The 13005-nt window shown below is 39.6% G+C and overlaps 1 protein-coding gene across 5 annotated transcripts in view; it reads right to left on the bottom strand.

Annotated features, from left to right (window-relative positions):
• Positions 1–13005, bottom strand: part of ARFGEF3 (ARFGEF family member 3) — a 98618-nt gene that overhangs the window by 60845 nt on the left and 24768 nt on the right. The window lies entirely within an intron of this gene.

Here is a 13005-nt window from a genome sequence, read left to right as displayed (position 1 = left end):
CCAAGAACCTCCGTTCTCTGCCTCACGAGGAAATCTGAGGCATCAGCTTAGTTAGTGTTACTGACTGTTAATCATTTCTCCTATTTGTTACAGGCTACTTGGTGATACTAGGTTTTTATTTGACGGGTAGGTTCCTTGATGGCTATTAAGGAATGATACCGTGGGGTAATCGCCTTAGCCTAGAAAGGAGAACAAATAAACAACTTTGTCAGATCAGAACTTGCAAATTAAACAAACAAACAAAAGGTGAAGGGATGTATGTTTGGGAAGATTATTGCCCACATTTCTCTTTGAAGAATCATTTGTTCTGACCTTTTAGTGTACCGTTCAGTTTGCACGATACAGTGAAATGGTAGAAAATTACAATGTAACAACTTGAAGCAGCAGACTAGATCACGTCTCATCCCCAAGCTGTACCATCTCACTCAGAAGTCACTCTTTCCAGAACTTTATCAGAGCCTTCATAAGGAAAAAAGAAAAGTTGGTTTGTGAATTAAGAGAAGCAGGCAATTCCTTAGTAGAGTATTGCTTAGCACGCTGCAGCCAGTGAACGCTGACCATTACTATGGCATCTGTGTCTGGGAGGAGGACTCTTCTGAGCAGTTCTTTTGCTCCAGAGAAGGGGAAAAATCCATTACTGGGAAGCAAGTAAGCATTCAATAACTGTAAGGGAATTTGAACTCTTGGTACAAGGGAAGCTTTGAGCATTGGCTGCTCGCTCCTACCAGCACAGATGAAAGAGCCTGGCCGCCGAAGAACGTGTCACTTTGTGAAGGAAAACATTGGTATGCTCCCCCAGTATTTTGACAGTCAGTCTGAAAAGCTTCTACGCGCTGAAATGCACTGCACCTTTACAAATGTTTTTCTCAGCAGAACTGCATTTCACTCCAGGTTGCCGCATCTTACCCCAAGGTTTTATTGTTGTTTCTTTGTTTTTTAAATAAAACCTTAGTCAGGACCTTGATCCCATTTTTCAGTAAGATGGTTTTGGTGTAAAAGATATTCCCAGACAACCGTTATGTAACAACAACTTTAAATTTGTCTTCATATTTATCTTACCCTGACTCTCAGTCCTTTGTAAAGAGAAGCTGAGTAATTTGGATAAACGCTAACGGTAATGAGAACGGAAAAGGACAGGCTACTCTTCTGAACATCAGTCCTGGACTATAATCTGATTTTTGGATATTTACCATTAGAGCAAAGCAAAGTTTCTGAGTTTCTTCTTCATGCTTTCCTTTTTCTGTGAAATGGGCAAAATGGATTTCCTCATCTTAATGTGTTACAGAGCCTATTTCATTACTATGACACAAGATACAGGCCACTGAGCACTAACTCCTGAAACTCTCAGAGAAGGAAATCCCTGTCTCATTATAAATGATTAAGAGTGTTACAGTTTGTGTTTCTTGATACACACTCTGCAAATTTCTCTGGACTTTTGAATGCTGGGACATGGATGAATGCCAACAAAGTGGACAAACTATATCCTTTTTCCTACCCACAGAACAAATCCAATAGAACAGCTGGAAAGAAAACAATTATAAAAAGCTCAGTAATCTCATTTGGTTAATGAGAATATAAGTTATGAGGGTTGTTAGTTTTACCTACTGCTCAGTTCATACCTGCAAAATTAAAAACTTGAAAAATGAACAATTTTATGTGGAAATGAGCGACTTCTAAGCTACTGGCCAGCTTTGCATCCAACCACTGGGCCTGGTCCTATTGGCTCTTGACTACTTCCATATTTTATTGACATTACAAATAGCTGCGAGAGCTCAGCACCTGCCTTAAAAATATATATACATTTAAGCACAGACTTCAATTTGTGTTTGATTTACACTGCTGTGTAAAACACAGGCATAGCACGCAACTCATGAGCCCAGAGACAGACAACTATATCACCTCCCACTGATGAATATCGTGCTGTCATGCTAAAAGACAAGATGGACAGCCAGGCCCGTGACTAACCTAATTCAGCAGTTTGCACATCCTGATTTTCCCCACTGGCCAACGCTTGTTTGCTTCATGTGACTTTCTGCTCTCTTATGTAATCTCTGCTTCGCATAGCTTGTTAACGCTTAATGTTTTCCATAGACCAAAAATTTTAAGCCATATACTATGGTACAGGGGAGTACCTACCAGTATAGGCATTCTGAAAAGCCCTTGCTTTCAAAGTGACAATCCTTATGCACACATTGAAGAGCCTATGGTAGGGTCACTCAGATAAACAAGGCATGTAAGAAAGCAAGTAGTAGACTCCCCGACAGAGAAAGAGGGATAACATACAATACTTTTAAAAGCAACTGCAATTTATCATCACCTGAGGATGTTTCAGCACTTCAGGGCATTTAAATGCCCCAGTCCAATAGCCATGTGCTACTGCCATCCCGCATCTAGTCCAGCACTCAGAATCCCATTGGCAAAGTCCTCTGAGCATCTTTTGTTTCTCCTAGTTGGGATGCACACAGCCACTTCAGTCCTGAGAGTGCTTAGTGACTCACTGTACTTGTAGTTAGTACACTTGTATGGGATGCGTGCTCACATGACCTCTCTCAAATTCTTCCTCGTCCCCCCCACCCCCCCAAAAAAGAAAAAGCAGCCAGGAGAGACAGCAGGACTACTTTTTTCTCATTCAATTCAACATCTAAAGCAAGCATTCAGTGTTTCTGCAAAATAATTTGAGCAGGAGGTGTCCTTATAGTTAGCAGAACACCCAGTAACCTCGGTACTCATACTGCATGCTTCAGCCTTGAAAGGAAACAAGGGCAAAAGAAATGAAGTGAATTAATGAACTCAGATATATTGTGCCATCGTGTATCACTGTACAAAACACAGCAGATTTTAATTATGGGGAGAAAGGAGACAATGTCTCCCATGAATTAGTGAACCCAAAAAGGCCTTGCTATCATCAGCAACTGGCGCTCAGCACTATGAATGCACCAGGGCTTCAAACAAAAGAAATGTATCTGGTATGGAAGAATCTCACAAATTATCGGCCGTGACGTGCTGAATGTTCCCAGAAGATCATACTCATTAATTCACTGGACTATAACAGAACTGCTGCTGAACACTATTTATGGTGGTATGAAACCAAGTGAAACTTATGTTCATAAGCGAAGCTTATGTAGTACAGTTGTAGGAGGAAAAGAAATGATTTAGGCAATCGCTCAGTAGATGTTTAACAGAATTGCTAAACGGCTCTAGCAGTGGCTTTTGTCTTCAGAATTATAATACTTAAAAGCAGGGAAAATTGAAAAAAAGGCTGACCAGCAAACCGGGGATAGAGTTTCCCACTTCACACATTACAGCATGTTTGGGCATATCACATTACTCTATGAATTAGAAGACAGTTAAACTATAAGCAGAACAAAACTGAAACAGAAGAAATATAAGACTCAAAAAGAAAAACACCAATATAAAGTCTAAAAAAATATTAAAGCTCTAAGGTTCCTTTTCTCATTAAGGAAGAGTGCCACTTTAAAGAGAGATTCAAATAGATCAGTCACAAAATAAAGTGCTATTCAGTTTGCTCAGGGTGCTTGGAACCTCCCCTAAAACTGGAGCAGAGAGTAGTATTATGTCTGAGGGGAAGAAAGAGAAAATACAAAGAAGAAAAAAAATGTGAAATTAGAAGAGCAGTAAAACCTAACAGAAAGAAAATCACAGAAAGAAACTTTAAGTGGAGAATCTTTTAAAAAATAAACAAACCTCAAAACATGGATCTACTTCATGAGTATATAAAGAAGTGCTTATTTAAAAAAAAAAAAAAAAGGAAAAAAGGCAACCATTTCAGATACAGGTAAGCCTAAGCAATTGGTTTTTCCTCATTGCTTCTATGGCACAAGCTATGTTATTTTAAAAAAGTCACAGAATAATAGAGAAGAAAAGAAACTATAGGACAGAGTAAAGGCCAGGTAAGGAAGGAAATTAGTGCCTACCCATTTATAGTGGACTAACGCAGGCTGCATGCGTGCGTGACATGAATTTCACTATTTTTCTGATACATGCTGAAGCTTTCCCTTCTGTGTTACATTAGTTTGTTCAGTCACTCAGCAAATTATACTGAAAGCCCTAAGCATTGCTCAGGTAATGAAAAGAAATATATCAAAGCCTCTGCTTCTCTGCTGCAATCCCCTCCCTTTGAACTCGCTTCTAAAATGAAGTTACATGCATCCACTGTCAAAATGATCAGAAAGGAAGAAGACAGATGGATCTGTAAGTAAAAGCAGAGCTGACATGGAAACAGGAGCCAGTGTATTCCCTCACCCTCCCTCCAACAATCCTTTTGTCCCCAGGGGAGACAAAATGCCCTATTTGTCCTCATGCTCCCAGCCCTCTGTATCTGTCTTCCTGCAGCATCCTTTGCCACCTAGCTAGGAAAAGGGATCGTGGATACTGGAAGGAAAGTAGCTGGTGCTGGAGAGTCCTCATATATTTTGCTTGAAATGGTTCTCTGGGGTCCTGGGAGAAAGCGACTACATTTAGAATTACTCTCCAAAATGTCAGTAGAGTATCTGAACTGTAAAATCTATAGCAACATCTCAAAAGTGTATCCCCAAATCATAAACCATGTTACTGTCAGACATTATATAGGGATAACATATCCATTATCTGGTTTAAGAGAAAAAGTAATATTGTTAAAACTTGGATTCAAACACTTATTACTGCTCAGTATTTTATTTTTTAGTTTCTTAATTACAGATAAAATGCGCAGCAATTCTTATAGATAAAATGTACTTTAAGAAGTGTTTAAAACAAAGACCATTTTTGAGAGATACAGCTTTTCAGTACTTTACCTCTGCATACAAAATGCTGCCATTTACTCTTGACATTGAATGCATTTGTTGGGTTGAGGAGAGGGAAGGGAACTTCCTTACCCTCAAATACACACAAGGTTGCACCAAAACTATATTAAAGAAACTTCTTGTGTAGCAACGTACTTTCGGGCAACCAAATTAAGATTTACTTTTTCAGTTCATTAGTTTAATTGGCAAGAAGATAGCCTGGAGATGATCTAAGAAACCGTGTCCCACAGGCCTGTCCAGCTGGAGCATTTCATCCTGTCCCTGGCTATCCCCTGACCTGCATTCAGAGAACTGACACTGAAAGAAGCCAGGTAAACCATTTTTCTGGTAGCCACGTTAACCAGTACAGCAACCGAAGTCCCCAGTAGTCCTCCATAGGACAGGCACGTGAAGAGCTGTAGGGAAGAGGACCCCCAGGCTAATGCTGATGGCATTAGCACAGCTCCTTTGGGCAAGAGCTCGCTCCTCGGCTGCCCCAACACAGAGGCGCCCAGTACCAAGCTGCGATAACTGCTACGGCAGTGGCAGCCCTCGCCCAGAAGGCTCTGTCCCTTGGGAAGCTCATCGGTGAGGAAGGCCTAAGCTGCGCACGTGTGGTCTGTGCCACGTTTGCAGTACGTGTACAACTGTGTGCAAAAGCTATGGGAAGTGACCCTTCCCTGCCACTGTACTGAGTTACATGGCCCACTTGGCTGGCCTAACTTGGCACTGTCACTAAAGATAAGAGATACGTCTGGCAGCAGAGAAGATTTTAAATGGAGTTATATGAAAGTTAAAAGAGAATTTGTATCCGGCTTTGCCCCCATACAATGTCTTTCCCGTTTAATTTCTTAATGGTTGAGTGATCCCCAGGTTCCTGGTTTATGTCTATGACTAAAGAAAACGCGTAAGAATTCCTGCTTCCCTTCCACACCAGACAGCTGTTACATTACGCTTTTCAAAGCCAGACGCTTGCCACTTTCCGTGTGGCACAGGAAGATCTGCAGGTACAACCCCATGACTCATTGCTTGCACACACTGCACAGCACAGCCCACTTACAGAAGTCCTGCATTGCTTAGGTTTCTTCACTTCTCTTTTTTCAGCTAGAGTTTTTCTGCATGAAAATCTGCACTGTTACAAATCAATGCCAGCTGCAAATACTCAAAAATAACAACAAAAAAACTCTACATGAACATAAAAATCTGGGGGGTAGTATTACCTCTACCTCTGAGCACATATACTATAATGTAGTACTTGATCACAAGTGGATCACGGGCAATAAAAAAAAGAAAGAAATATCCTCACAGACTATTCATTCATCAAGTAACCTGGAAAGAAACCCCCTCTCGAGTTAGCCTGGAGCAAAGAACATTTCTCTCATCCATGCCCAGACACTGCAAGAGCAATGACTATAAAAGGACCAAGGACAGAAAGGCCACCCTCTTACCTGTCCCACAATTCTCTCAACCCCTACGGTAGATCATTCCTCTAATTCCTGCTTTTTTGCCTGATCCCAATGATTTTCATTATACCACACAAAGTGGAACAGTTTCAACACAGGACAGAATGAGCACGTTCTCCACCCTAAAACAGCTTTATAATCTCACAGCTGAGGCAATTCTGGGAAATCTAAAAGTTGCGGGTAAGAATTTCTTTAGGCAAGGGAGAAATAAGCTTGCTTTTCGACTGTTGCAACTGTTTCAGAAGACTGGACCAACTCCCTGCTCAGATTTTTTTCCGTTCCAGAAAGAGGCTGGCTCTTTTAGGCAGCTCCCATCCAGGCTGTTACGAGGTTCATTCTTTTGTATTTATTAGGGAGGAAGCTCAGGTATTGAATTCAAGACTGTGGATTCTGCTATGATAGCCAGGCACCTAAGAAACAGGCACCATAACGCCAAACTTCTTTAGGAAGTTTCCTTCTGATTACATAGGAATATCACAGTCTTAATTATGGGAACCAGAAATTTATCATGGTCCTAACTGATTCAGGTAAGGATGTGGTTATTTTGAAGCACACAAGCCAGGTGACTCAATCCAGTGGAATTAACCTGGTTAAAGCTATGTACACTAATAAAATGGTGTAGTCTCCAATTCAAGACAAATGCTTCAGTTTAAGAAAAGAACCAGCAAAAAAGACGACAAAAGTAAACTCAAGAGTCTGGATTTGTAGTTGGCCTGCATTACAACAATTAAACCTACTGAAAGATTAAGCTGAGGAGCTATTAAGAACTCTATCTAGCATTCCTAGGTAGGACTGATCTCAGAAAAGAGTATGCTATTTGCATTACATTGTGCAAGCCTTTACAGACTCTCCCCTCTGACAACGCAAATACATGTCTGAATTACAGACTGGTTAGAAGTGATTTAGTACTTATCACAGTTCATATCAGGCACCATCATTACAAGACACAATGAATACATTCAGGTGAAATCTATAAAGTCTCAGCATTTTTTCTCTTAAATATCCCCCATTAGTAGGAATTTCAAACCATTTCTGCATTAAAGCATGTAAGTAAAACTGAACATTGAATTTTTATATTTTTCTTATTTTGAAACAGGTCCTTCTCTCCTCAGAAAGCACCTTACTCTTGCTGGAATGCACCCAATGTTGCAAGTGACTTTGGGAAAAGGTGGCAAAAACGAATTGCACTACAGGAAGAACTGAACAAGCTCTTTTTCATAACTGATCTTCAATGTGAGAAGGATTATTCTCCTTTCCAAAATACAAGTGGCCCATCTGTATGTTCCTGTGCAATATTCTATTTACCTCTGGAATTGAGGATTGGTTTTGTTTTGGCTTTTTCCTTAAAACATAGTATTTCTATACTGAGAGGAAGATGTGATTATTCCAAAATTATACATTAATTAAAATGTGTATATTAACAGCAGATATCAGTAACTGTGCTGCTGATCCTCATCTCGGTAACTGGGACTTTCTCATAGCTCCTCTCTTCTCTGTCTTTGCTTACCAGTTACGTTTTTACCATTGCATTAATGAATTCACTCTTTTTACTCCTATAACAAAATTGTTACACATCCTAAATCTCAGAGAGGCATCACAGAGAATAACACAGTTTACAAAAACTTTTAACTCCCAGTTGTTTCAATTCAATCTCCTCTTCGTTTTTATTTTACAGTTCAGGGCAAAGCAGAACAGTTGCAAAAGACATCCTGCTAATCGTAAGTAAGTTGTATATGTTAGGAAGATACACTTCATAAACACTAACCTTAAAACAATGGGAAGATGCATACTTGTGAGAGTTTATTATTTTGACCAGCTCATTCACCAATAGAAGAAGAAGGTGCAGAATTTCATCTTCCTTGGAGGCTGAGATTTTACAGATGTATTCTATCAAAATTTCAGATCAGTTTATAACTTTTTCAAATACACAATCTGATTTGTTTGCTGCCACAGAAGGCAAAAATCAAAAAAAGTTTGACTAGCCCCTCATCAAACCCTCCAAGTCTTGAAAAACAACTGTTAAAAAACAGAGAAGAAGAAAAAAAGTTAGGCTTTTTATTCAACAGTGACAAAGTTCCTGCCAAGTTTGCTGAAAAAGTTAACAGTAAGTTTTGCTCCACTGCTCAAACACAGTCCAGCTCAGTCCAACATTTGTTGGATCAGGACTGTCTTCCTGAACCTGTAACTGCACGTCATACTTAACCAAAAATAGGTCAGCTTTGATTGTTAAAAAACAAACAAACAAACAAACAAAAAACTTTAAAAAAAAGACAGACCCCAAACTTCTTACTACTTCTTATGCATCTTCAATAGGGATCTTCTCAAGGTTTGCTAGTTTGACTGCATTATTGGGGCCTTGTCAATGAAATTAGCCATTACAGATAAAAGATTAATGAAAAAGGACTAGAAGATGGCTCTTGCCACTCAAAATTTCACATAGCATTTTTTTGGAGCACTATGGTAGCAATCTTAGAAAGAACTGTTACGAATATCTGACCTAAAGACAGTATCTCACAGGCAGAGTTATTGGCTCCATTCTGCCTGTCGTTACAGAAGTTAATTTTTATCACAGAGCTCAAAAAAATATTTCATTTCTTATACGGATATAGCCAGAATGAAAACTGAAATCACAAAAAAGGCTGTCTGATATTATTGCTGGAGAGTTCCCAAATGCTGTATTAATGGATTGGTGAAGACATACAGACAAAAGATTGCCTTAACATACCAGATTTAGTAAGGGTTCATTAAACTTCATTCACAGATTAAATAGAGTTTCAGCTGGCTCCTCACTGAAAGCCTACAGAATAGAACAGGAAAACTTATGCCCATGAGGAAGCAGTACGCCTAATCCACTAGCAAACTCAAGCTGCAGTCCCTGGGAATAAATTAACCTTTCCTAAATGAAACAGCTGGTCACCATGGGCAACAGGTAAATACAGGGATTAGTAGAGTCTTTTCTTTCTCAAACCACTTTGGAAGAATATATTTTTCTTCCAGAGAAAACTCAAACCCATTTCAAAAAACAGCAGAGTAGAGTAGCCACAAAGACCATGTAAATGAATCTTCTCAGAGCCTACGAGAAAAAAAGATAGAAAGCCCCACTGATAGAACTGCAATATATACTCATAGCCTACGCCCAGCATATCATAACACTATTAATTAAAATAGTAAAATAAAGACCAAATATTAAAAAGCTCACCAAATAGGACAACTTCCTTCAGAAGTGGTCGTTATTCTCATTTTTGCTTGGAAATATCTGTCTCTAAATGTCCATTTCACCTTCTGTTTCTGTGTATCTAACTTCCCACTGAAGATCTTGGAAAATCTGGGCACACATTGAACTGACATGCATTGGGTTACGTGACATGATTTTGTCCGTAACTAAAGAGAACAAAAGGAAACAGGAAAAAGGCAAATTGTAAATGCTAATCACGCCTTTCTAATAAGGGCTTGTTTACTGCCAATGACAGTTACATTCATGACAGTGTATCCAGCTCATCTGAAGAGCTGACTTCTGAGTGAGGTCTCCTCTACTAATTTTAAATTGCTCATTAAACTCATTTTTTTCTTTGTGTTACTTGAGAATAACACTACCAGAGACAAATAAAAAGATAGAGAGAGGTACTGCATTATTAAGAAGGTTGTCCATTTACAAATGAAAGTCACCATAACATTGGTAAGAAGAGGAAAAAAAAAAGTCCTTGTGATTTTGGATTCTTCACATCCTACCCACTTACTTCATATTTGGTTTCACTTGCTTTAGCACCAGAGTTATGCTCCAAGCTAAATTCTAGTTCCTCCAGGAAAGAGAGTCCGGGTTACAGTGTACAAATTACAAAAATCAGAGGAAAAAATAAAATGCTCAGTTATAGATTATCTTCCTTTTCCACTTCTGATCTGACCTTATCTGAAAGTGCTTTTGTCAACACCATATGCACTTCTGCAAGCAAAGAGGACTGATTGCATGAAGCAAAAAAACTTCAGCCACTTTTAAAAGTATCTGAAGCAAGATTTAAAAGTGTCAGATCAGGAAAGAATTCAAAAAAATAAAAAAAATCCCACCCAAAACAAGACCAAACCCATGATGATCATCTTCAGTTAATGAAGAGCTTGTCCAGTATCCCAATCTCCTTCCTTGCTCTTCTAGTGCTAAGGCCAACAAAAAAGTCCCTACTCCCCAGCACAAGATACATCTTTACATTACACTCTATTTTAATTTGGTCCCACATCACACAACAAAATTCTTCCCACTCCTGGGACAGCCATATTGTATGACTGCATAGGTTTAAGTTAAACACTGAATTAACTCATCCTTTACTTTTTCTATAAATCTGCAGTTGTATAAACAGAGCATCACTGATAAAATAAGAAATTTGATTAGTGATCTCTGTACATCTTCCTTCCCAACTTAAATGGATATTGTGATGTAAGTGTACAAATAAAAATATTTAGATTATTCCATTTGAAATTGCGATTAAGCTACTGATGTATTACAGGGAGATCAACAAGTCACTGAATGATTGTTTGATTTTCCACTCCCTTGACGCAGCCAGCCGAGCATAAAAGCACAAACTGACATTACATACATTAGGAGGCGTTTCAGTGTGATAGCACTGTGTGTGATCATGGCAACAGCAAGGTGAATGCTAAGGTAGCCCTGCGTCAGATACACTGCTGCCTCTGCTTACAGTTCCTGGATTGCCTGGCTTCTCAGTATCCTTTCACACGAGTAAAAGCACCTAAGTAACCCCAGTTTAGTCCCCAGTGTGAAAACACTAACAAATCTCTGTCATGAAATGTGTTAGAGGTACAGAGAACACGCAGATGGCATAGGTGTTGAGACAGTCTGAAGAAATACTACAATACTAATAACATGCAAGTCTGAATACAAAATTTATTAAGGAGAAGGCGCTGGGGGGTACGTGTGGGCAATCAAATGCAGCTAGTGCTGTGTTTGTGGTAGGCGGTCATTCAGGTCACAGAGAAATCACAGGCTTTCCCTCTTCCTCACTGGAAAGATCAGAGTCTTCAGCTGCTGTTCACCTAAGAACTGGCCAGTGCTTCGTCACACTGACGTTGTGGGGTCTCTTAAACAAGGAATTCAAAGCATCACTTCCCTGGAAATTTAAGGGGGACATTTCCTCACAGAATCAGTCCATGTGGAACAAAGCTAAGGGGAAGATGCAATCCACAACTGATATTCAGAAGATCTAACGGTACTGCCAGCAATCCCTAGCGCAAAGTTTAATTTAATATTTGCTTATTACAACAAGTAACATTCCTCTTTTAAGTAAAGTTTATAGAAAGGATAAGAGGTACGTCACCTATCACAGCCAACAGATATTATGAAAGACGAAGGCTTTGAGTCCATCTTGACAGCTCTACTTGGGCAGTACAAAGCTTCCCCAGCTGCCCAGGATGCATTCCAGCACTGGCGCCCACCCTAGCCTTTAAATCTGGACACTGTCAAAGTGCTGTTTTTGTGATCCTCCATTCTGGGAATAAAGGAGTATGTCATGGCTCTCACCCTTAAAAACAAGGAGGATTAGGTACCTGGCCATAAATTAGTGCTGTTCCACTTTCATAGAAGTGGCCCCAACTGCTCCGTTTCTCCAGTGAAGTGCAAGAGACCCAGCTAGCACTCCTCTCCATTCATTTACAGCAAGCACTGCAGTTATTCTGCTCCATTTCAGTCTAACGATGACCTTCAGCCCTTTTATAATAATATTTAACTGTTTCCGAAAGCACATTAAACAATGCAACAGTGCACTCATGTCTTACGCCCTCCTTCCCTCTTTCAACACTAATCCCAACTTGCAGTCACCTGAATGAAAGCTTTGCAGAATGCTCCCCTCAGCTAGTCAAAATCTCTTCACACTCACATCTGCAACACAGGTGGATGACAACCATTAAAATAAACACTCAAAACATTCGCTTTGGGCAAACTGAAGTGTGAATTTCTGGTAGACGCTCATTAGGAACAACAGGAGATTTTTTGGACAGGATTCTCAAAAAAGCATGCAAGTGATTTAGGAGTTCATACGGCAGCAACTCTCAGTGAAGACTGCACTCCTGCACCCTCTATTTTTCACTCCTATTTCACATAACTAAAAGCTTTTGGGGAACCTTTGATAACTGCATTTCTAACACTTGCGAGTTTGGTGCAACTGTGCAGCAGTTATCACTGCTGACCTAGCTTCACACAAGTTTGCTAACATTCAGGAGGTCTAATACCTCTACTGGATAAAGATGTATTTAACCTACTCTGGATGGAATAACCCAACGTAGTGCACAATCATATGCTGCCTTGAGGCCACACTTTAGCAGATCCAGGGAAATGAATGCACTGCTCACCTGCTTGAAACCCCCTCAGAGGCTTTAACACCGCTCAGCCAGAGCTAAGTTATCTACAGCACTTTCAAGTGTTGCAATTGCATCTGTAACCTTCAGGTTACAATGTAAAAAGATCCCTGCTTGGATGGGCTTTTAGGTAAGGCTCAAATTTAATGCCTCTTGAGTTTTAACTGCCCTATTTTTGGCCCTCTCACCAGCTTCAAATATTTAAATTAAAACAGAAGTTTTGCATGTTCTCAGAATGTAAAGAGAACAGATTGAATTCTACCCAACACCCAATTCTGCCATCCTTTTAACTAGAATTTTAAAAAAAGCATTTCTACATCAAAATTTCACTCAGTGCATTGTTGACAAGAATGTTCTCCTTTCTCTTTTGCCCTAAACTGGAGTCAAACTGAATATGATAA

Source organism: Struthio camelus, chromosome 3 (genome assembly GCF_040807025.1).
Source record: "Struthio camelus isolate bStrCam1 chromosome 3, bStrCam1.hap1, whole genome shotgun sequence".
NCBI lineage: Eukaryota > Metazoa > Chordata > Aves > Struthioniformes > Struthionidae > Struthio > Struthio camelus.
This window is presented reverse-complemented; position numbering and strand designations above follow the sequence as displayed.